Source organism: Terrapene carolina, unplaced genomic scaffold (assembly GCF_002925995.2).
Source record: "Terrapene carolina triunguis isolate 2854851 unplaced genomic scaffold, T_m_triunguis-2.0 Scaffold633, whole genome shotgun sequence".
In the NCBI taxonomy this organism is placed as follows: Eukaryota; Metazoa; Chordata; order Testudines; family Emydidae; genus Terrapene; species Terrapene triunguis.
Genome location: NW_020664984.1, coordinates 3,816,387 through 3,837,398, shown reverse-complemented (window position 1 = coordinate 3,837,398; position 21,012 = coordinate 3,816,387). Strand labels below are relative to the sequence as shown.

General features: G+C 49.0%; 1 protein-coding gene across 1 annotated transcript in view; it reads left to right on the top strand.

Annotated features, from left to right (window-relative positions):
- CUNH20orf27 (chromosome unknown C20orf27 homolog) overlaps window positions 1–21,012 on the top strand; it is a 119,042-nt gene that overhangs the window by 24,357 nt on the left and 73,673 nt on the right. The gene's annotated exons all lie outside the window — the stretch shown is intronic.

Genomic DNA, 21,012 nt, shown 5'->3' with positions numbered 1-21,012 from the left:
TCCAACCTGTTCTTAAAAACCTCCAGTGACAGATTCCACAGCCTCCCTTGGCAATTTATTCCAGTGCTTGTCTACCCTGACAGGACGTTTTTCTTAATGTCCAACCTAAACCGTTCTTGCTGCAATTTAAGCCCATTGCTTCTTGTCCTATCCTCAGAGGTTAACGAGAACAATTTTTCACCCTCCTCCTTGTAACAACCTTTTATGTGTTTGAAAACGGTTATCAATAACCCGTAGTGGTAAATGTTGGTGGGGGAGAGGGGCAAAAGGGAGACAGTCTGAATTATCCAAACAAAAAGGCCTCCTGCTACAATTCAAGGAGAGATGGGTGGGATCGGCACTCAGTGAGCCAAAATTGGTGTGTCAGAAATTAGGCTTAATTCGTAACAAAATAACGAGGGGTTGGGCTGTTCTACCCTCCACTCCCTTTTGGGGGGGTCTGTTGCCGTCACTTGGTGTGGTCTCTCGAGGGGTCGCCACCTCTCCTGCCAGACCCTCCTCCGTTTGCTCTGTCAGGTCAGTTCCTGGAGCCTCACCTCCCATTAACCCTGTCAGCCCTTCACTTTTTGGGCTTGCTGCCATCTCCTTTAGTCTCCTGGCTGTTTTCTTGGAGGTAGCCTGGGGCGGGGCTGTTGCCTAGCCCAGGTCTCGCTGCCACCCTTCCTTCTCTGCACCCTCTCCTTTCTAGCAGGCCTGGTTTCCTTTGCTGGTTGCGGCTGTGGGTGCCTGCCTCCATGGCTGGCTGCTTGCTTGCACACAGGAGAGGCTCACCTGCCCCACTATCTGTGCTCAGGATGGGCTTTGTCGCCCTGATCCTGAGACGTCCTGATCAGACTGGGCCAGAGTGAGGGACCCTGCTAACATCAACACGTCCACCAGCTCCGGCTAAATCCAAACCACCACCTGGGATGTGAGGTTTGTCTCCCCATCCTGAAAGGGTGTGTCTACACTGCAAAAAATACCCCGCAGCAGCAAATCTCAGAGCCTGGGTCTAAAGACTCGGTCTCGGGGACACGTGCTACGGGGCTAAAAATAGCTGCGTAGACATTCTCGCTCAGACTGGAACGAGGGGGATGGGTCTCAGAGCTCAGGCTCCCACCCGAGCGGGCACATCTATAGAGCCCTGCAAAAGCTACAGATCTCCACAGACCATGTTTCCGGGTTGGATGCGGATACAAATTTTGCATCCGCGCAGGGCTCTACGCTTCTACCCTGCTACTTTTAGCCCCATCCCGCAAGTCTGAATCTGTAGACCCAGGCGCTGATACTCGCTGCTGCAGGTCCATCTTTTGCAGTGTAGACGGACCCGATGCGTTCTTTCCCTTCCCCCCCTTATTGCTTCTCTTTTCTATCCCTCGCCTACTGCCTTCTGTGTAAGAAGAGCCTGGCTTAGCCGGCCAAGACTGCATATTTTGCATCACTGCTGTGTGACGGTGACTGACAAAAGCGATGCCTTAAACAGCCCAATGCTGGTACAAGTTTGGCAGGTTTCGGAGTGGCTGATAAGACCGTGCGCTGGGCCTGTGTCTCTCTGGCAGTGAGGCTGCGACTGAGAATCTACTCCAGAGACAGAAGCAGCGGCATTTTCTGTCTTTGCTGTTCTTTTCTCTCCCCTCTTGTGCGTCTTCGTCTTGTTTTGTCTTCAGGGAAACAGGCTTGGACTTTACAGCTCCCGCCCATCTCAGCTAACTGCTTCTCTTTGCCCCCAAACGGACTGCTGTTCCCTTTTCAGTGCCTGCGAAGAGACTGTCAGGTGGGGGGTTTTCCTTCCAAAGAGACTGTAGCAAAAGGGAAGATGGGACAGTGTTCAAATCAAAACCTGACGTCACGACTTCCATTTCAAACACTTTCCCTGTTTTTCCTTCTTTTCTATATCGTTAAGGAAAGGTTAAAAACATTTGAATTGTGTGTTTGCCATGGTAGTCAGCAGGCTGAGGGCCCTATATACCAAACCCTGGACCTTGGTTAAAAGTGGGGGGCCAGGGACAGGGTCACGTTAACACCTTTGACTCTTCGGGCCCATTTATTCCATGGAAATTAATGCAACAGTGCTTCCCAGTTGACAGGAGAAACTGAGGCACAAAAGTTAATGACTTTCCCAAGGCCACAGAGTGATTTCAGTGACAGAGTCCTGAGTCCCACCTGCCTGGGTAACTATTTGTCAGCAGCGCCTTCCTTACAATTAAATTTGATTAAGACCAAAATAAAAGCCGGAGATGTTTTCAGAGTTGAAGTGGGGGATGGTGGGGGAGAGAAATATGGCTGGCTCTCCTTTGGGGGCAATATGTGGAGTAGCTAGAAACACCATCAGGGGCATCCCATAATCACGAAGGTACCCCAAATAGTAGTTCTAGCTCAAGTTTTTATGCCCCAAGTAGGCTAATATAATAGATAAGAGTATCGGCTCCTACCGAGTGCTGCTGCTGTTCATGCTGTTATTGGTTGAGAGCAGATAATAGGGAACATTTTCAAAAGTGCTTTAAGAGCCCAAGTCCCTCTGGGAGTCCGGGGGATTTAGGCACTATTGAAATTTTCGGCCCTGTCGGAGACTGGTGATGATGGCCCCGGCTCAGAGGAGCTCACAACACCAGCACGGCGCAGTGGAGGGTGTTAAGATGCTAGTTCTGTGTGTGTGAGCGTGCGGCATACGGTGTGCATGGTATAAGCTTTCTGGGGTGGCATCATCTCTCTTGCCAGCATTGTGGGAGAGGCAGGCTCCCAGGAGGAATCCGAGTGCCAGCTGTTCTGGGTGGTGTCGGAGAAGGTAAAACACTCTTAGAGGGCCACGTCCTGGCATGATGTGAAGCCACAATCTCATCTACTGCTGTTTTCAGGTCCATTCTGTGCAGCTGCCTTATTTATCGAAGTTCCTCTGGGTACGTCCACACTGCATTGCCAGTCTAGGTCTGTGGGACTCGGCCTTGTGGACTTGGTGTTTCCAAGCCTGCTCTTGAGCGTCCACACCGCGTTGCATACCCGGGTTTACGATTGCTGGACCTGAGTCTACACTCAATGTGTCTACCACACTGCATAGACCTTCTGACTCGGGCCTGAGGTCTGAGTTGTGTTCGTACTACAAAATGACAGTGCTTGGACCCAAGTCTCAGAGGGACTCTGGCTCTGACCCACCCCACTAGCAAGGTCCTAGGACCCAGATCCTGAGTCAGGCTGATTTGTGTGTGGACGGAAGGGGGCCTTGGGCTCAAACCTAAGTCAGAGCCTGGGTTTAGTGTGAAGTGTAGGTATATCCTATGGGTCCATTATTGCCACAAGCATCAGTGAGGTCCTGAGAATAAAGCAGATCAGTACTATCCCCAATGTATAGTGGGAAACTAGGACACAGAGGTTAAGTGACTTGTCCTACGTTGTCACACAGGGCATCGGGGGCAGAGATGGGAGTTTGAACCCAGATCTTCCGAGGCCCCATCCTGTGCCTGAACCACAACACCGCCCTGGTTTTACGGTTCCACCGCTGTTTCCTAGACATAGGGAGGATAATTCTAGTGTCTTGCTCAACTCTCTCCTTCGTTTTCCTTCTCTTCAGACCACTTGATTGACATGAGAAGTTGCCCAAATATTGTCAACATTCCCATAATGATACACTGTGAATGAACAGGAGTAGGTGAAAAATAGCCTGTCTGCTTTATTTCTGGTGCACACGGAGTCGGGTGGCAAGATGCGTTTATCCTCGCGCTATTTTTGCCGCCTTTCTCCTCGCTAAAGAAATGGGCAGCTTTTCTCGTCACTTGATTCGAAAAAGTCTTTTGTTCAGTATCGTGAGAAAACAACGCCCTGTTATTATCCTTCTTTGCAGTAGAAAACTCTTGCTTCTTGCAAAATCTGGCCGCTTTCGGTTCCCCATTTTAATTTGTCTGGTGCTGCAGCCTCTGAGCAGTGGTCGCTGCTCTTGGGGAGGAGCTGTCGGTGTATTCTGGGTTTTTCTCTGGTGTGATGTAATCTGCTTGGGTTTAATTTCTCTTCAGGGATCTATAATAGGCTGGTTTGTTCCATTGCTTCATCTGCCCGTGCCAGTAGCCCATATACGGCCTGTCGGGGGACTGCTTTCAGCATGGCTGGCTCAGGGTTTAGGTTGCATGTGATGGTTATGGGCTGGGGAGGAATAAGCAGGCACATACGTGGTGTCTGGCAGTTTTCTGGCTTAGGTCGTGTAGGAAGGAGGTTGTCTGTCTGTTTGGCAGAGACGACACCAACATCTGAATATTCTTTCTCACATCCTGGTTTGACAGATGGAATCTGCAGCCTTCGTCAGGCGCGTTTCACAAAGATCTGCTCGCCGGAAAAACAAGGGAATATGCAGAATAGGGAGGAAGTGCTGGGCCTGGTGGTTAGAGCATGGAACGCAGAGGGGTTTTGGGGTGGGGGTGGGATCTAGACCTGGCTCTGCCCCAGAGTCACTTCGCCGTCTGTGCCTCCCTCTGTAAAATGGCAGAGAAGGGCCCCAAAAACGATCTGAGAGATGGAAAGAAATGTCTTAAAGCAGGAGACTGAAGGAGCATAATCCATTTAGCTTCTTGAAAAGAAACTTGAGCGGTGACTTGTTCAGCGTATCAGTGCCGACACAGGGGAAAGGGCACTCAAGCTAGTGGAGAAAGACCGAACAAGAACCAATGGCTAGAAGTCAAAGCCAGACAAACTCAAATCTGAAATAAGGCAGAGCTCTTTCACAGCGAGGGTGATTAACCATGTGAGCAAACTACCAAGGGAAGTGCTGGATTCTCCAGCTCTTGGAGTCTTCGGGTCTAGACTGGCTGCTCTTCTGTAAGATGGTTGAGTCAAATACAAGGTACTGGGCTCACTGCAGGGGAAGTGGGTGAAACTCTCTGGCCGGTGAGGTAGAGGCGGCCAGACTGGATGGTCAATGGTCCCCTGGGGCCTTGGAATCTGTGAATCTGGGACATCAACTTTTTTGTAAAGTGCAGCGAGTCTTTCCGATTGAAAGCACTAGGAGTCATAGAATCATAGAACAACAGGGTTGGAAGGGACCTCAGGAGGTGTCTAGTCCAACCCCCTGCTCAAAGCAGGACCAATTCGCAACGAAATCATCCCAGCCAGGGCTTTGTCAAGCTGGGCCTTAAAAACCTTCAAAGAAGGAGATTCCACCACCTCCCTAGGTAACACATTCCAGTGCTTCACCACCCTCCTAGTGAAACAGTGTTTCCTAATATCCAACCTAGACCTCCCCCACTGCAACTTGAGACCATTGCTCCTTGTTCTGTCGTCTGCCACCACTGAGAACAGCTGAGCTCCATCCTCTTTGGAACCCCCCTTCAGGTAGTTGAAAGCAGCTATCAAATCCCCCCTCATTCTTCTCTTCTGGAGACTAAACAATCCCAGTTCCCTCAGCCTCTCCTCATAAGTCATGTGCTCCAGACCCCTAATCATTTTTGTTGCCCTCCACTGGACTCCTTCCCATATTTCCACATCCTTCTTGTAGTGTGGGGCCCAAAACTGGACACAGTACTCCAGATGAGGCCTCACCAATGTCGCATAAAGGGGAACGATCACGTCCCTCGATCTGCTGGCAATGCCCCTACTTATACAGCCCAAAATGCCATTAGCCTTCTTGGCAACAAGAGCACACTGTTGACTCATATCCAGCTTCTCATCCACTGTGACCCCTAGGTCCTTTTCTGCAGAACTGCTACCTAGCCATTCGGTCCCTAGTCTGTAGCAGTGCATAGGATTCTTCCGTCCTAGGTGCAGGACTCTGCACTTGTCCTTGTTGAACCTCATCAGGTTTCTTTTGGCCCAATCCTCCAATTTGTCTAGGTCCCTCTGTATCTGATCCCTACCCTCCAGCGTATCTACCACGCCTCCCAGTTTAGTGTCATCTGCAAACTTGCTGAGAGTGCAGTCCACATCATCCTCCAGATCATTAATAAAGAGTGTGAGTGTGTGTGTGTGTGTGTGTGTGTGTGTGTGTTTACTATACATTTCCCCCTGTTTTGTCCTATCTTATTTGTCTACCTTATTGATTGATCGCTGAACTTCCCTCCCCTACAGCAGAACTCATTGAATTATACCATCAAAGAGTCTTGTCAGTAACTTTGACCCTCTAATAAAATGATCTGGTTTTGCTTGATTTTGTTTGTTCTGTCTCTGAGGATACTGTCCAAGCGACCGATGAGCTCGCTGTAAGTGAAATTCACCCCTAGGCAAAGAGCTAGTGCACAGGCTTAAGCAGTGCATCAGCCTGTCTGCTAGCCCTTTGGCCAAAGGATGAATTTCACATTGACACTAAGCTAAGTGTCGTTTTGGGTGTGGTCTATGTTGACGTCATAAATTCTTGTTTTGATTTTAGCCTTAAACGTATCTTTCTTCTTCAGCGCCTGATTTACCTGTAGGGCCCATACGACACCATATCCTCTAGGAGTTTCAGGTTCTTTTTAGAGGTCTCTGGTGTGGGTGAGAATGTGACCCTGCCGTTGGGATGATGTGAGGCATTTTGTGAGTTAGCAACAAGTTGTGGGGTTGGGGAGCAGAGTGGGCAGGGCCCTTGAAGGAGACGTTGAGCCCTGTGTCTCTGCATGTTCCTGCTAAAAGACTTCTGAGCGCTCGTTTGCGTTTCCTCTAACAACTGATTGATACACACAGACCTTTATCAAAGTCATGCATTCCGCCTCCTGACAGTGCTCTGAGCTGCACAGGTTTTAATCAGTGTCCAGATCTAATCGAATGCCCTTTTAATATCCACAGAGCAGCGGAATGTTTTCCCGCTGGCATGTGTTTACACGCAGATTTGCTCAGTGTCTGGGTAGAAGGGGTGGGAGTGATTGAACGCAGGGTGGCTGCTGCCTTTTGCCCGCAGAGCCTCGGCTCTTATTAACGCCTGACTTTGCAAAGTGGATTCAGGGGAGTGAAGCACTATGTAGAATTTCCTTCTGTATCCCAGCTTTCCAAGGAGCGCTATCCCGGTGGAGTTGTTCTGGATTTACAGCCTGTGGGAGCAGAATTTGGCCGCTGACAGTGTTGGCTTGAGAGTTGCCAGCGTTTCTCTCATTTATGTGTTGATTTATTTCTGGCAGGGCCTGCTTGGTACTCGGTGCTTTCCAAACACTCAAAGTGATGCTCGCAGCCTAAGGACAGACAGACAAGTAGACAGAGGTGAGGGGAAAGGGAACGACGATGCTCAATGTACACACAAGTCCCCGGATTCTCTGTAGGCAGCATGGCAGTCATGGGTCTTCAAGAGGGACTTAAATGTGGGTAGGGTAGGGGTAAGCTCAGGGCAGTAGTACGGTGCAGAGGGGTGAGGGAAGGCAAGGAGGCGATGGTGTGAGAAGCTGAGGAGGATGGCAGGGGAGGGACACACAGCTTGACAAGGCTAAGTAGGGTGGAGCAGAGTTATGCACCGTTTTGTCTCTGTTCCACCTGGAGTTAAATGAGCCAGGTGAATTGCTGGCGTGGGCCGGAGGCTTTGCCTGAGAGAGCCCAGGCTATTCAGTATGCTTCCTCGCCACTGGGGTGTGACTGCAGAGAAGAGATGCCTCCAGCATGCCCCACCTTGGATGACTGCCCACATGCCGCCGTTCTGCACTGGGTCTTGGATCTCCTTTGTGGATGCCCAGGCTGTTACCCGGTTCTGTCTCGTCGGGTTCTGCGCTGCTGCGTCTGGGCACCTTCCATTGAAAAGAGCAGGGCGTCATTTCACAGACCTTGGTTTCATTCCACAGTGGAGCTAAACCCAAACCTTTCCAGCTCATTGGTGAGAACGGGATTGCTAAGGTCCGTTTTTGGACTGCAACCTGAGCCTTTCAGTCAGGAAGGGAGGTGTGGGTACGTGCCATGCTGGTCTGGGATGTGGCAGAGCCAGGTTCAAATCCCTGCTCTGCCTGATTCAGATCAGAGTTTTTTCGTCCCTGATTGCTCTGGATCTGGCAGAGAGGGGACTTGAACCTGGGTCTCTCGCCTCCCAGGCCAGTGCTCTAACCACTAGGCTAGTGCGTGCAAGTCTCTCTCGCCCGCCCTCCAGTGACAACTTTGTCGCGAGCGAAACGTCTCTGCGAAACAGCCTGGCTTCCCCAAAACAGCATATGAAGGTGACATTTCATTTAGCTGAAAATGTTCCACCCAGCTCTGCGTATGGGCTCCGTGGGTTCTCTGGCTCTTCTCCTTGCTGGGCTGTTGAAGCCATTGTGCGCCATTCTTCTATTGGCTGATCTGTCTCAAGCCAAAGGCAGGAGCATTTCCGCAGTGTGAAGGGGAGTATCAGAGGCCCTTCCCGGCATCGGGTCACTGCGGGCATGTACCCGGGGGAGGGTTTATACCACGTTGCTCAGGGCAAATGGTCCTGTGTTGCTGACCAGGCCTGTGTTGTTAGTGCTTTGGTCTGGGGCTAGTTAGATTCACTTACCGGAGCCTGAGTTTCCAAGGCTTAGGAGGCCAGAGCCATAGGCACTTGTGTGTGCAAATTGGGCATTTGTGCAGGCAAATGGTCAGTTATAGGTTCAAACTGGGCCTGGGTGTCCCGAAATGGTGAGGAATGATTTTCCTTTACAAAAGCCCTCTTGGCTCGTCCCAAATATATTCCGTTTATCCATGTGTCTGATAATTGTATTCTTTACTATATTTTCAAACAGTTTGCCCGGTACTGAAGTAAGGCTTACTGGCCTGTAATTGCCAGGAGCACCTCTGGAGCCCTTTTTAAAATAGTCTTTACATTAACTACCCTCCAGAGGCTGATTTAAGTGATCGGTCACATGCCACAGTTAATAGTTCTGCAGTTTCAGATCTGAGTTCCTTCAGAACTCTTGGGTGATACCGTCTGGTCCTGGTGACTTATTGCTGTTTACTTTATTGATTTTTGTTTCAAAAGCTCCTCTATCGACACTTCCATCTGGGACTGTTCCTCAGATTTGTCACCTAAAAGGAATAGCTCTGGTGTGCGGATCTCCCTCACGTTCTCTGCAATGAAGACCAATGTGACAAATTCATTTAGCTTCTCTGCAACGGCCCTGTCTTCCCTGAGTGCTCCTTTAGCACCTTGCTTGCCCAGTTGCCCCACTGATTGTTTAACAAGCTTCCTGCTTCTGAGGCACTTTAAAGAAGTTTTTCTGAGTCGTTTTTGTGTCCTTAGCTATTTGTTCCACAAATTCTTTCTTGGCCTGCACATTTGAATTGCCAAAATTCATGTTCCGTTCAATTTTCCTCACTAGAATTTGACTTCTAATTTTTAGAGGATGCCTTTTTGCCTCTAATGGCCTCCATTACTCTGCTGGTTAGCCATGGTGGCATTTTTTTGGTCCTCTGACTGTTTTTGCTTTTTGCTTTTGAGTTTTGTTTTTATTATGGGGTATACATTTACTTGAGCCTCCGTTATGGTGTTTTTAAGTAGTTGCCATGCAGTTTGCAGGTATTTCACTCCTGATACTGTTCCTTTTAATTTCGATATAACTAGCTTCCTCATTTTTGTGTAGATCCTTTTTTTGAAGTTAACTGCTGCTAATGGTGACACTTTTTCTACTACAAGGATGTTAAATTTAATTACATTATGGTCACTATTACCGAGCGGTTCAGCTGTAGTCACCTCTTGGACCAGATCCTGTGCTCCACTTAGGACTAAATCAAGAATTGTCTCTCCCCTTGTGGGTTCCAGAACAAGCTGCTCCAAGAATCAGTCATTTATAGTCCAGAAATTTTATCTCTGGATTCCATCCTGAGGTGACATGTACCCAGTCAATATGGGGATAGTTGAAACCTCCCCTCCCCTCCCATTAGTGAGTTTTCTGCCTCTGTAGCCTCTCTAATCAACTTGAGCATTTCACAGTCACAGTCGCTATCGTGGTCAGGCGGTCAGTAGTATATCCCTACTGCTAGGCGCTTATTGTTCAAGTATGGATTTCTATCCATAGAGAGTCTATGGTGCAGTTTGATTCGGTTAAGGTGTTGACTATATTTGACTCCATGCTTTCTTTCACATACAGCGCCACTCCTCCACCAGCACAACCTATTCTGTCCTTCCTGTATACTCGGGTGTTACAGTGACCCATTGATTATCTTCATTTCACCAAGTGGCATGATGCCTGTTATATCAATATCCTCATTTAATGCCCGGCATTCTAGTTCACCCATCTTAGTATTTGGACTTCTAGCATTTGTATATAAGCACTTGTGCATTTTGTCAGTATTCAGTTGCTTGCCTTCATATTTAAATGGGACTTTTTTACACCTGACGGTTCCTCACTGGCTCCTACCTGTACTTTAGCAGCTTCTTTCCTATCCTCTTTTCCTACACTATAGAGTTCCCCCTTTAATAAACTCATCCCTAAGGGATGTCTCCGCCCAAACCGTTTGCTCCTCCACAGCGGTCGGCTCTTCCCCCTCTATTAGTTTAAAAATCCTCTACGACCTTTTTAATTTTACCTTCCTGCAGTCTGGTTCCATTTTGGTTTCGGCGGAGCCCATCCTTCCTGTCTAGAGTCCTCCTTTTCCAAAAGTTTTCCCGCTTCCTAGTAAACCTAAAACCCTCCTCCCTACACCATCATCTCACCCATGCATTGAGACCCTGCAGTTCTGCCTGACTAACTGACCCTGCTCGTGGAACTGGAAGCATTTCAGAGAATGCTACCATGGAGGTCCTGGACTTCAGTCTCTTACCTAGCAGCCTGCATTTGGCCCCCAGGACCTCTCACCTATCTTTCCCTATGTCAGTGGTACCTACATGTACCATGAGCACTGTCTCCTCCCAAGCACTGCACATAAGTCTTTCTAGATATCTCCTGAGATCTGCAACCTTCGTGTCCGGCAGGCAATTCACCGTGCAGTTCTCCCCGTCATCACAAACCCAGCTCTCAAATCCCCCATTACTATTACCTTGCTCTTCCTAGTAACTGGGGTCTCCTCCTCCGGAGCGGTCTTCTCAGTGCAAGAGGACACCTAGCATCATCTGGAAGCAGGGTTTCACCTATGGGATCATGTCCCTCTGGTCCAATTTGATGTTCTCCTTCCCTGAGACTTTCCTCCTCCTCCACCACAGCCCAGTGGCTGTCAGACTGGGGATGGAGCCGGTCTGCCGTGTCCCTGAAAGTCTCCTCTGTGCACCTCTCTGTCTCCCTTTGCTCTTCCACTTCAGCCACTCTGGCCTCAAGAGGCCGTCCTGTGTGTCTTAGGGCCATGATCTGTGTGCTTTGTATTGCCACATACACCACCTGTCCACTGGGCAGGTAAATGTACATGCAGCATTCAATGCAATAAACTGGCTAGCCCCCACCCCACTGCTGGACTTCTGCTGGTGTTATTTTTACTCTTCCAGGGTTTTGTTGGTTTTGTTTTTTGTTTTGGGGGGGTTGGTTATTGGCCTAAGTTTACAGTACGTTTGTGGTGTCTCGGCCTCTCACTCCTTCTCAAAACTGCATCACAAAACCCCTGTTTGCTTCTGCTCTTCCATGTCCCATTGACTCTCCTCCTTGGCAGAACTTTGAGACAAGCGTTGTTTTTTGTTTTACTTCTCGGCGAAGATTCAGGATCCCGGCCTCCTGCCGGCGCACAGATTCTGCCCCCTTTGAACCAATCCCCCCGCTTTGAAAGAAGACAGACAGCTTTGCTTGTGCAGTAGGAGAATGCATTTTTATCTCTCCGGTGCCCACGCCACAGCTGACTGCGGAGCATTCAGACGACTGAAATGAAAACCAATTATCCAAGTTTTGGGCAAAGAATGGCCTGATTGCTGGTCTTGTTCTGTCTTGTATTATTGATGCCTCTCTCGTTAAGCATAAACTCAACAGGGTGGAAAGGGAAAAAGCACTGACTTTGTATTATTTCCTGTGTTTCCCTCCTTGTATGAAAGACTAAATGGAAGGCTTTTTCATGTTGTTGTTTTTCTGAGTTCCCTCAAAGGGCATTTGATCTCTTCTAGACTGGCTGTTCCTGGGGCTTAAACGTTCTTTGCACATATCAGGCGACGCTGTTACAGGCGCTGACTGTCGCACGTGGCGCTGAATTACAGAGCAGCCTCACCTTGGTTTTTGCCCGTCGGGCCAGATCCTCAGCTGGTGTAGACAGGCACCGTGCCACTGAAGTCAGTGGAAGGACACTGATCGACACCCGTTGTGGATCTGGCCCATTGTTCATAATGGCGTAGAGGTATTTTTGAACACAAGTGTGCACAGTTTATTACACTCGGCCATGGGTGTGTTCTTGATGGTTTAAACGATCCATGTCAATACTTGTGGATGGAGTCATCTGCTGCCTAATCCAGTTTTCTCCAGCTTCTCTTAAGTCAGGTGCGTCCCATCCAGACGCAGAAGCAGCTGCAGGTTGGGGTTCTATCACCACGGAGGGGCTGGGCGGGTTATCAGGAGCCACTAGGAGGTAGACAAGTATGGCCTGGCTAAACGAGGGCTGAGGGCAGAAGTGGAGCGGATGGAAGGAAGGATCGAGAGGGGTCTGAGAGGCTGTCGTTTGAAGTGAAGGATCATTTAGGCTGGAATATCCAGAACAGCTTCCCTATACCGAGCTCTACTGGGTTGTAAGAGCTGTCCCGAGGGAATCATGGGACTGGAAGGGACTTCCAAGAGGTCATCTAGTCCAGTCCCCTGCATGATGACCACAAATAGGTTTGCAAAGTGCCTTTAATCCCAAAGTGCTGCCCAGCTTTGCAGCCTTCAACCAGCGAGTTGGCGATGTGCAGGTGATCTGTTCTGCCGCTGGGAGACGGCCACCTCCGCGATGGGGCATAGCCGCACCCGCTAACTCTGTCTCTCGCCCAGTGGAAACAGCACAGGAACTTGAGGAGGCAAAATACAGTTATGGTGGCTTGATTCTAGCCAGGACATTGCAGCCGACACCTTGGCCTTTGTGGAAGGTGGTATGATACCTTCCATGACCACGAGAGGTCATTACCTCGGTGTTCTGTCCTCAAAAGTCCACAGCTCCATTAGCATGTGCTAGGGCTCCATGTAAGCCCTGACTTTCAGGGAAGAGTAGCATCTACTCGGTCATCTGTACTCCTTACTTCAGCACCTGGGAAAATAAGTAGGGCCCTGCCATTAATGACCCATCCGAACCTTGCTTAGCTCCATTTCTGACATGGTTGCTGCCCAAGACGCAGTGGCTGCAGGTGATGGAATTTCCAGTACCTGAGACCTTTTGAAGTAGGTTAGGTAAAGCACTGGAAGAATTTACAGTTAGGAACAATCCTGCATGGCCTGGGCATGGAATAGGTTTAATAAGTTTCTTCATCTCTAGTTTGCTCTATGACCCATTTGTTCCTTAAACTCACTTACGCCCTTTCTCCCCCATGCCAGCTTGTGATTGAGAACCTGGTGGGAGACGAAGTCTTTCCTGAGTGTAGCCTCCCCCTTTCGTGCGCTATCCAATCCCTGGGCAGGTACTGCACCCCTGGGTTGGGTGACTCCCTGGTGAGGAGTTGCGGGTTCCGCTCTGTGACCGACGGTGCATGTTGCTTTAGCTCAAGCTGTAGGCGCTCACGCTTTTAGCTCTGGAGGTTCCTGCTTCAGTCCCCGGTGCGTCTGCCAGTAGAGTGGCCATCACTTTCAGAACAGGTCAGTTACTAGGACTGCCGAGGGTTTCCCTCAATCTCCCTCTTCTCTGAGCTAAACCCCATTTAACTCTGACCCTCTCTTCAGAGGGTAGGCAGAGTGTACCACGGATCCGCCTTTTTGCCTCTATAAATACCCTGATCGTTAGAGCAGATTCGATGGGGTTTTTGTACACTGTAGTACCATCCCCAGGCCCAGCAAGACCCTGCAACGCTCAGCCCTGCTGGTAACTAATCGAGGTTGCATAGAGCAGCTCAGAGGGTGCAGTGCTCCTTTGTCTTCTGCGCGCCGGGCTCTGGGACACTGCCGTCCAAGTTGTGTGCAGTGACCCGGTCTCTCTGGCCCCCTGGGAAGTGTCGCACTGTAAACCACGGTGCACTCAGAAGACGTGAAGTGGTGCCGCGGTGCGAAGAAAAGGGATTCCAGTTCTTCCGTTCTCGCTCACACGCCCTTGGCTAGACTGGTCATTGGATTTGTAGCTGGGAAGGAATTGCAGGTAGGTACATTAACGACAGCACAGAAGGGAGAGAATCTTCCTCTTGAGCATTGAGCGGTGCTCGATCTGTTAGAAACAGGGTGGGTGGTCCCCATTCCTTGTCTTCCACCATCTGGGTGAAGGACTCAGGATCCCAGCCTGTCCCCTCCTTTATCCAGCCACTGTGGGTTCCCTCCCTTCAATTAATCTGGATTCTTCCCCATTCAGTGACCTCAGTCCACCCCTTTAGCCTCTTGCAGGAGAGGACAGTACTTCAGGGCACCTGTGGGGACCAGCAGGGTTGTGTCAATGGGGAAAGCATCGGGGGAAGGGAAGGGCTCAGAGCAGAGAGGGCCTAAAAAGACACTTCACTAGGAAGAGAAGGAGTCGCTCTATGCACTGCCCGATGAGCAGCGATCTGCGTGGCTTTGAATGGCAGATAGCAGGGTTGGAAGGACTCTCCTAAGCCAACTCCACCACCCTGGCATCGTTGCAGGGCAGCTTGGTGAACTCTGCTTGGCAAACTCTGGCTAAGTGTGAAATCCTCTTTATTTGGTTTGCAAACCTTGAATGCTCCTCTTCACTCTTCAGGAGGAACGCCTTCCCCCACCCAATTGTAGCCCCGGTAGAGCCTCTAACCGTGGCTTGAACACTTTGCCTCTAAATATAAGGTTGTTTTAGGTCCACGGAGAGTTTCCTTAACAGCAAGGAAGCATCTTAAGTTGAAGGTCATAAGAAACATGTCCCCGTGGTTCCAGCTGCACGTGGGGATGACGTTGGGGAAGGCCATGCACATTTTGGGACACTGATCTCTAGGAAAATATGGCTTGCTATTAACGATGCAGATGGTGTTCCCAACCCCTCTGCACAAACTGCTGATTCTTGTGCTCCAGTCTTCTCCCGAAGCCGAAATTGGATTAGAAAGCATCAAGTCAGCAAATGCACGTGCGAACGTCACCACAGCAGTTTAAAGGAATTCTGCTTCTGAAAGTGCCACAGCTGTGCCTGGCATCTGCTGATCTGTTTTTTGTTGCTCCCGGCCCCTGCTGTGCTGTGCCCTGCACGCTCCGTTGCTTCGAGGGAGACGACATTTGGAATTCCCCCACCTCCTTTAGGAAAAGATACGTTTAATTTAAGATTTGGGGATTGTGGTGGATAATCAGCAGAACGTTTGCTCCTAGTGTGATGCTGTGGCCAAAAGAGCAAATGTGATCCTTGGATGTATAAACGGGAATCTTGAGTAGGGCTAGAGAGGTTACTTTACCTCCATTTGGCGCAGGTGTAACCACTGCTGGAGGACTGTGTCCAATTCTGGCGTTGACAATTCAAGAAGGATGTTGATGAATTGCAGAGGGTTCAGAGAAGAGACATGAGAATAATGAAAGGATTAGAAAACCTGCCTTCTCGTGATAGACGCAAGGAGATCCATCTGTTTAGCTTAATTAAGAGAAGGTTCAGGGTGACTTGATCAGTCTATAAGTAGGGCCCTGCCAAATTCACGGCCATGAAAAACGCGTCACAGACCATGAAATCTGGTCTCCCCCCGTGAAATCTGGTCTTTTTTGTTTGCTTTTATCCCATACTATACAGATTTCACGGGGGAGACCAGCGTTTCTCAAATTGGGGATCCTGACCCAAAAGGGAGTTGCAGGGGGGGTTGCAAGGTTTTTTTTAGGGGGGTCACGGTATTGCCACCCTTACTTCTGTGCTGCCTTCAGCGCTGGGCGGCTTGGGAGCGGCGACTGTTGATCGGGAGCCCAGCGCTGAAGGCAGCGCCCCGTTAACAGCAGCACAGAAGTAAGGGTAGCAATACCACAACCCCCCACTACAATAACCTTGTGACCCCACCTCCCCCAACTCCTTTTTGGGTCAGGACCCCTACACTTACAACACCGCGACATTTCAGATTTAAATAGCTGAAATCATGAAATTTATGATTTTTTAAATCCTATGACCGTGAAATTGACCAAAATGGACCATGAATTTGGTAGGGCTCTATCTAGAAGTGCCTACATGGGGAACAAATATGTAGTAATGGGCTTTTCAATCTACCAGAGAAAAGTCTAACACGATCCAATGGCTGGAAGTTGAAGGCAAACAAATTCAGACTGGAAATGAGGCGTAAATTGAATAGTGAGAATAATTAACCATTGAGACAATTTACCAAGGGTCGCGATAGATTCTTTGTCACTGACCATTTTCAAACCAGATTTGCTGGTTGTCTAAAAGTTCGGCTCTAGGGATTATTTTGGGGCAGGTCTCTGGTCTGTGTTATACAGGAGGTCAGCCTAGATGATCACAGTGGTCGTTTCTGGCCTTGCAATCTGTGACCTCAATGACTCCGTACCCAGCTCAAAGAATCTCCCGCCTTGTAAGACACATTGAGATGAAGCCCAGTATTGTGCTTTGGTGCAGGAGGGCTGCTCGCAGCTCTGATGGAGCAGCTAGTGAATTTGAAACGTTTATCCTGATGCAATGATCAAAGGTAGCAGAAACTGACAATCATGTAATTATGGAGTCAGAAGTGTTTGAGAGAGAAGAGAATTCTTGGTTCTTTTAACAGTTTGCCTGACACACACCCGAGCCTGTTAGGTGCTTATCCTGTTGGGAAAGCATAAGGGGCCTTGCTGACTCACCAAGGCATGTGGTTTGTTCTCTCAGCTGGATATAAGAGAGATGGGGTTGGCTATCTTGAGAGGGAGCTGATCTAGGATGTGGGCTTAGAAGCTCTGAGGGAGAAACCTTAGGCGCCGCCTAGCCTGAGAAGGTTTGAACTTTAATCTTATTGGAGGTGAGGTTGAGCTAAATAGATGGAGCTCCTTGAGTCTATCACTGTAAACCAGCTTCTCTAATCCTTGAATCATTCTCCTGGCTCTTCTCTGACCTCTCTGCAATTTATCAACCTCCTCCTTTAATTGTGGACACCAGATCTGGGGACACTATTCCCACAGCGGTCGCAGCAGTGCCAAATATGGATGTAAAATAACCTCTCTGCTCCTACTTGAGATTCCCGTTTATTCATCCCAGGATCGCATTCGCTCTTTTGGCCACAGCGTCGCACTGGTGAGCTGACTAGCCACCATTACTCCCCAAACCTTCGTCAGTCGCTGCTTCCAAGGGTCTGTAAGTATGGCCAACATTCTATGTCCCTAGAGGTGTTTGTACAGCGCCTAGCGCATGGGTCCATGACTGGGCCCTTGAATGCTACTGCAATATAAATAATTGAAATGTGCTTCCAGGCCCTCAATAATCAGGCTAATAAACTTCGATATTGCCCTTGCCGCGCTTTATGTTCCAACACCCGCAGCTGTGCCTGGATCACTGGCTCCTAGGACGTACTGGGGGATCCATTCCATTTTATCTAGGGACTTATATGGCCCCCATCATGGTGTTTGAACCCCTTGCAGTCATTACTGTATCTGGCCTTGCAACACCCCCGGGAGGTGGGGGCGTGCTGTCACCCCCTTTTTACAAAAGGGGAACTGACACACAGAGACGCTAAAGCGACTTGCCACTGTTGGTGGCAGAGCCAGGGACAAAACCCAGATCTCCAGAGTCCCAGTCCCAGCCCCTTCTCCCACGTCACTGTGGTGTGGGCACCCCATCGCGTCGCCCCCTGCGGCTGGGCATGGGAAGGGGATTAGAAGTGAGCCTCCCTGCAGGGTGGCCTGTGGCACATGCTCTGCTAACGTGGGGCATTCCCCACTGCTGCCTACGGTACTCCTGGTTCTTTGCGCAGGGGACGACGTTCTTCGGGGCTGCCTCATATGCTGGCACAATTCACCAGTATCTGGGAAGGCAAGTACCAGGTCTGTAGGTTGGTGGGGGTCTCTGTCAGCCCACCAGGCGAATGTGGGCTCTCTTCACCTGAATAACTTTCTCCCTCTTTGCTCAGTGAATGATACCGACTGGAGTGGTGGCAGTGCAGCAACCTCCTCGCATCCAAGGGGAGGGGAAGAGAGAGAAGGGGGATGTCAGGAGGATGTATGCTATGTCCGCAATTGTTTGATTGCTATAAGTAGTCAGAGGCCACCACGCAGCCAGGCAGGTACGATCTGAAGCCCGAGAGCTACCATTGTACAAAACGATTTCATAGAATCATAGAATCCCAGGACTGGAAGGGACCTCGAGAGGTCATCTAGTCCAGTCCCCCGCACTCATGGCAGGACTAAGCATTATCTAGACCATCCCTGACAGGTGTTTGTCCAACTTGCTCTTAAAAACCTCCAATGATGGAGATTCCACAACCTCCCTAGGCAATTTATTCCAGTGCTTGACCACCCTGACGGGAAGTTTTTCTAATGTCCAACCTAAACCGCCCTTGCTGCAATTTAAGCCCATTGCTTCTTGTCCTATCCTCAGAGGTTAACAAGAACAATTTTTCTCCCTCCCCCTTGTAACAACCTTTTATGTACTTGAAAACTGTTATCATGTCCCCTCTCAGTCTTCTCTTCTCCAGACTAAACAAACCCAGTTTTTTCAATCTTCCCTCATAGGTCATGTTTTCTAGACTTTTCATCACCTTCGTTGCTCTTCTCTGGACTTTCTCCAATTTGTCCACATCCTTCCTGAAAAGTGGTGCCCAGAACTGGACACAATACTCCAATACTCTGCGCTGAGGCCGTATCAGCGCGGAGTAGAGCGGAAGAATGACTTCTCGTGGCTTGCTTACAACACTCCTGCTAATACAGCCCAGAGTGATGTTTAATTTTCTTACCTTTTGGCTCAGTTTTCTGAAGTTAAGACTGATCGTCTAGTCAACAGGCAATAGCGTGATTTTGGTTTGGGCTTCGGGCTGATTGAGGAGAATGGGAGACGGTGGCTGTTTGTGTCACGGGCACAAATAATGAGGAAGGCCCCAGTTTTTCTCCTCCTCATGACCAGCCTTTAAAAAAGAGACAAACCCTCCCCCCCGCAGCCCCTCCATCCCACGCTGAGCTTCCAGGGTATCAGTGGTGGTGGCAGCTCTGATGTAACATCAGTGCAGAGAGTGATCCAAGTTGTGGCAGGACTGAATGAAACCCACCCACCCTTATTTTGGGTTTTCTGCTCCCTGGGTCCACCTCAGTCTTCCATGTACTGTCCTAATTTAAAGCTCCTCTCTGCTGCTGTGGCAAAGAATCGGCTCTCTGGGCTTTTCACTTCTATGGAGAACCTTTTAAAAAAAAAAAAAGTCCTTTAATCACATCAAATGAAACTGCAACAGGGAAGGTCTGTAATGGCTGGTGAGTGACCCTGCCTAGCAAAACAGGACAGCTGTGATCATTCATCTCTTAAACAAACCCCCTACCCCCCAAACCTCATCCTGATCCTGCAACATCTACGTAGTTTGACTCTTGCATCCATGCAGAGCCCTGTTGAGGTCACCCAAGTGGATCCAGTTGCAGGATCGGAGTCTATCCTACTATTGCTTCATAGTTTTGTTTGTTTGTTTGTTTTTAAGGCTAGGAGGGACCATTCTAATCATCTAGTCTGTCCTTCTGCATGATGCAGGCCAGAGAACCTAACCCAGGGGTTCCTGCATGGGGCAGCAGCGCTTCTGGTGGTCCCAGGAGCGTATTATGTTTCAAAAGAGAACCCAGCTTGACTCAAAGATGTTCTGTTACACCCAGTAGCAAGCGCGCACACACCCTCTCCCTCCAGCTCCACAGTTCTCTTTACCTTAGTTCTAGTATTTGTACCTAACAAACACTGTGGGAAACCTTACACCAAAATAAATAAATACATAAATAAAATAGGTAGTTGTAGTTGAACCTGGTCTACAGTGGAGATTCCCACCACCGGTGGCCATACCCAGCATGGCCCATGCTGTAGGCAGGAAAAGGTGGAACAAGCTTTCCTCAGTTCCAAGCAGAGGTGAGCCGCACGGTTGCAAATCGGAGCTTTGCTTCTGTTCTGCAGCAACCCCGCTGCTGGCTGGAACCGCAGAGAAGTTTCCTTTCCAGCCCTCCTCTTGGTTGGCATGTTCTCCCGCAGAGCTGAGCAAATCATCCATTTGTTCCGTTCAGTGGCCAAACCAAAAAGAAGTCGGTTTGTTTTTAACTGAAACTGATTTGGGTTTTTTTTCTGCCGAAATGAACAAAGGGGGAAAAAATGGTTGAAACGACCTGTTTTGAAGGTCTGTTTGAATCGATGTTTCATAATGATCTATTTTGGTTTTTTCCTAAATGAACCATTCTGCCGTTTCCAAAGTTTTTGTTTTCAGTTTTTTCCAGCGGAAACTGTCCGTTGAATTTAATTTGAATTCACAAATAGTTTTGGTGCCCTGAAAAACGTGTTTTTTGGTGCATTTACTATTTGCTGAAAAAAATGTCACTCAACTCTATTCATCACTTTTTATGCTTAAACTTGATGCTATCATGCTTTGCATCAGCTCAGGTGTAAATATTTTTGTTGTGTACGTGTGCAAAATTGGAACAAAATCAGTTCATCCCTTTTCCTTTGCTTTGAGCTCTGCAGTTCTGTGGAGATGGAGAAGGAAAATCCCCTTTCTGAATGTTCCCATTGAAACATTTTGCTGGTATAGCTTAGGTTGTTGAAGATAAATGCTTCAAACTTGGCTTGATCTTAATTCCTCCTGGAAGGACACACAACCAGTCCAAGTCAGAAGAAAATGAGTTAGAGGTCGATGGAGCTCTGAAGCCTTCACGCATACAGTGTGCTCTGAATGCTTTGCCCAGCAGCAACATGAGGATATGGTCAGTTTCTCCGCTGAGCTTTTAAGCAGCCCTAGCGTGAAACTAACGTGATCTGGACAGTGCTAACCCTGAACCATAGCACTGTCTGGATCACGTCAGTTTCATGCTAGGGCTGCAGAGGCACTGGTGTTCTATCCCGTTCTGCTCTGTATAGTTTGTGTACATGGTGAGGAGCCCGCTTATATCTGAGCACTTTCCAGTCATGCATTAAGCACCTTGACTAAAATCTGTCACATGTATGTTCTCTCTTCCCCTCCCTAGCGGGAGGAGTGTGTGCAGGGGAGTGTTTTGATTTGGAATGTAGCTATCAATATTTGAT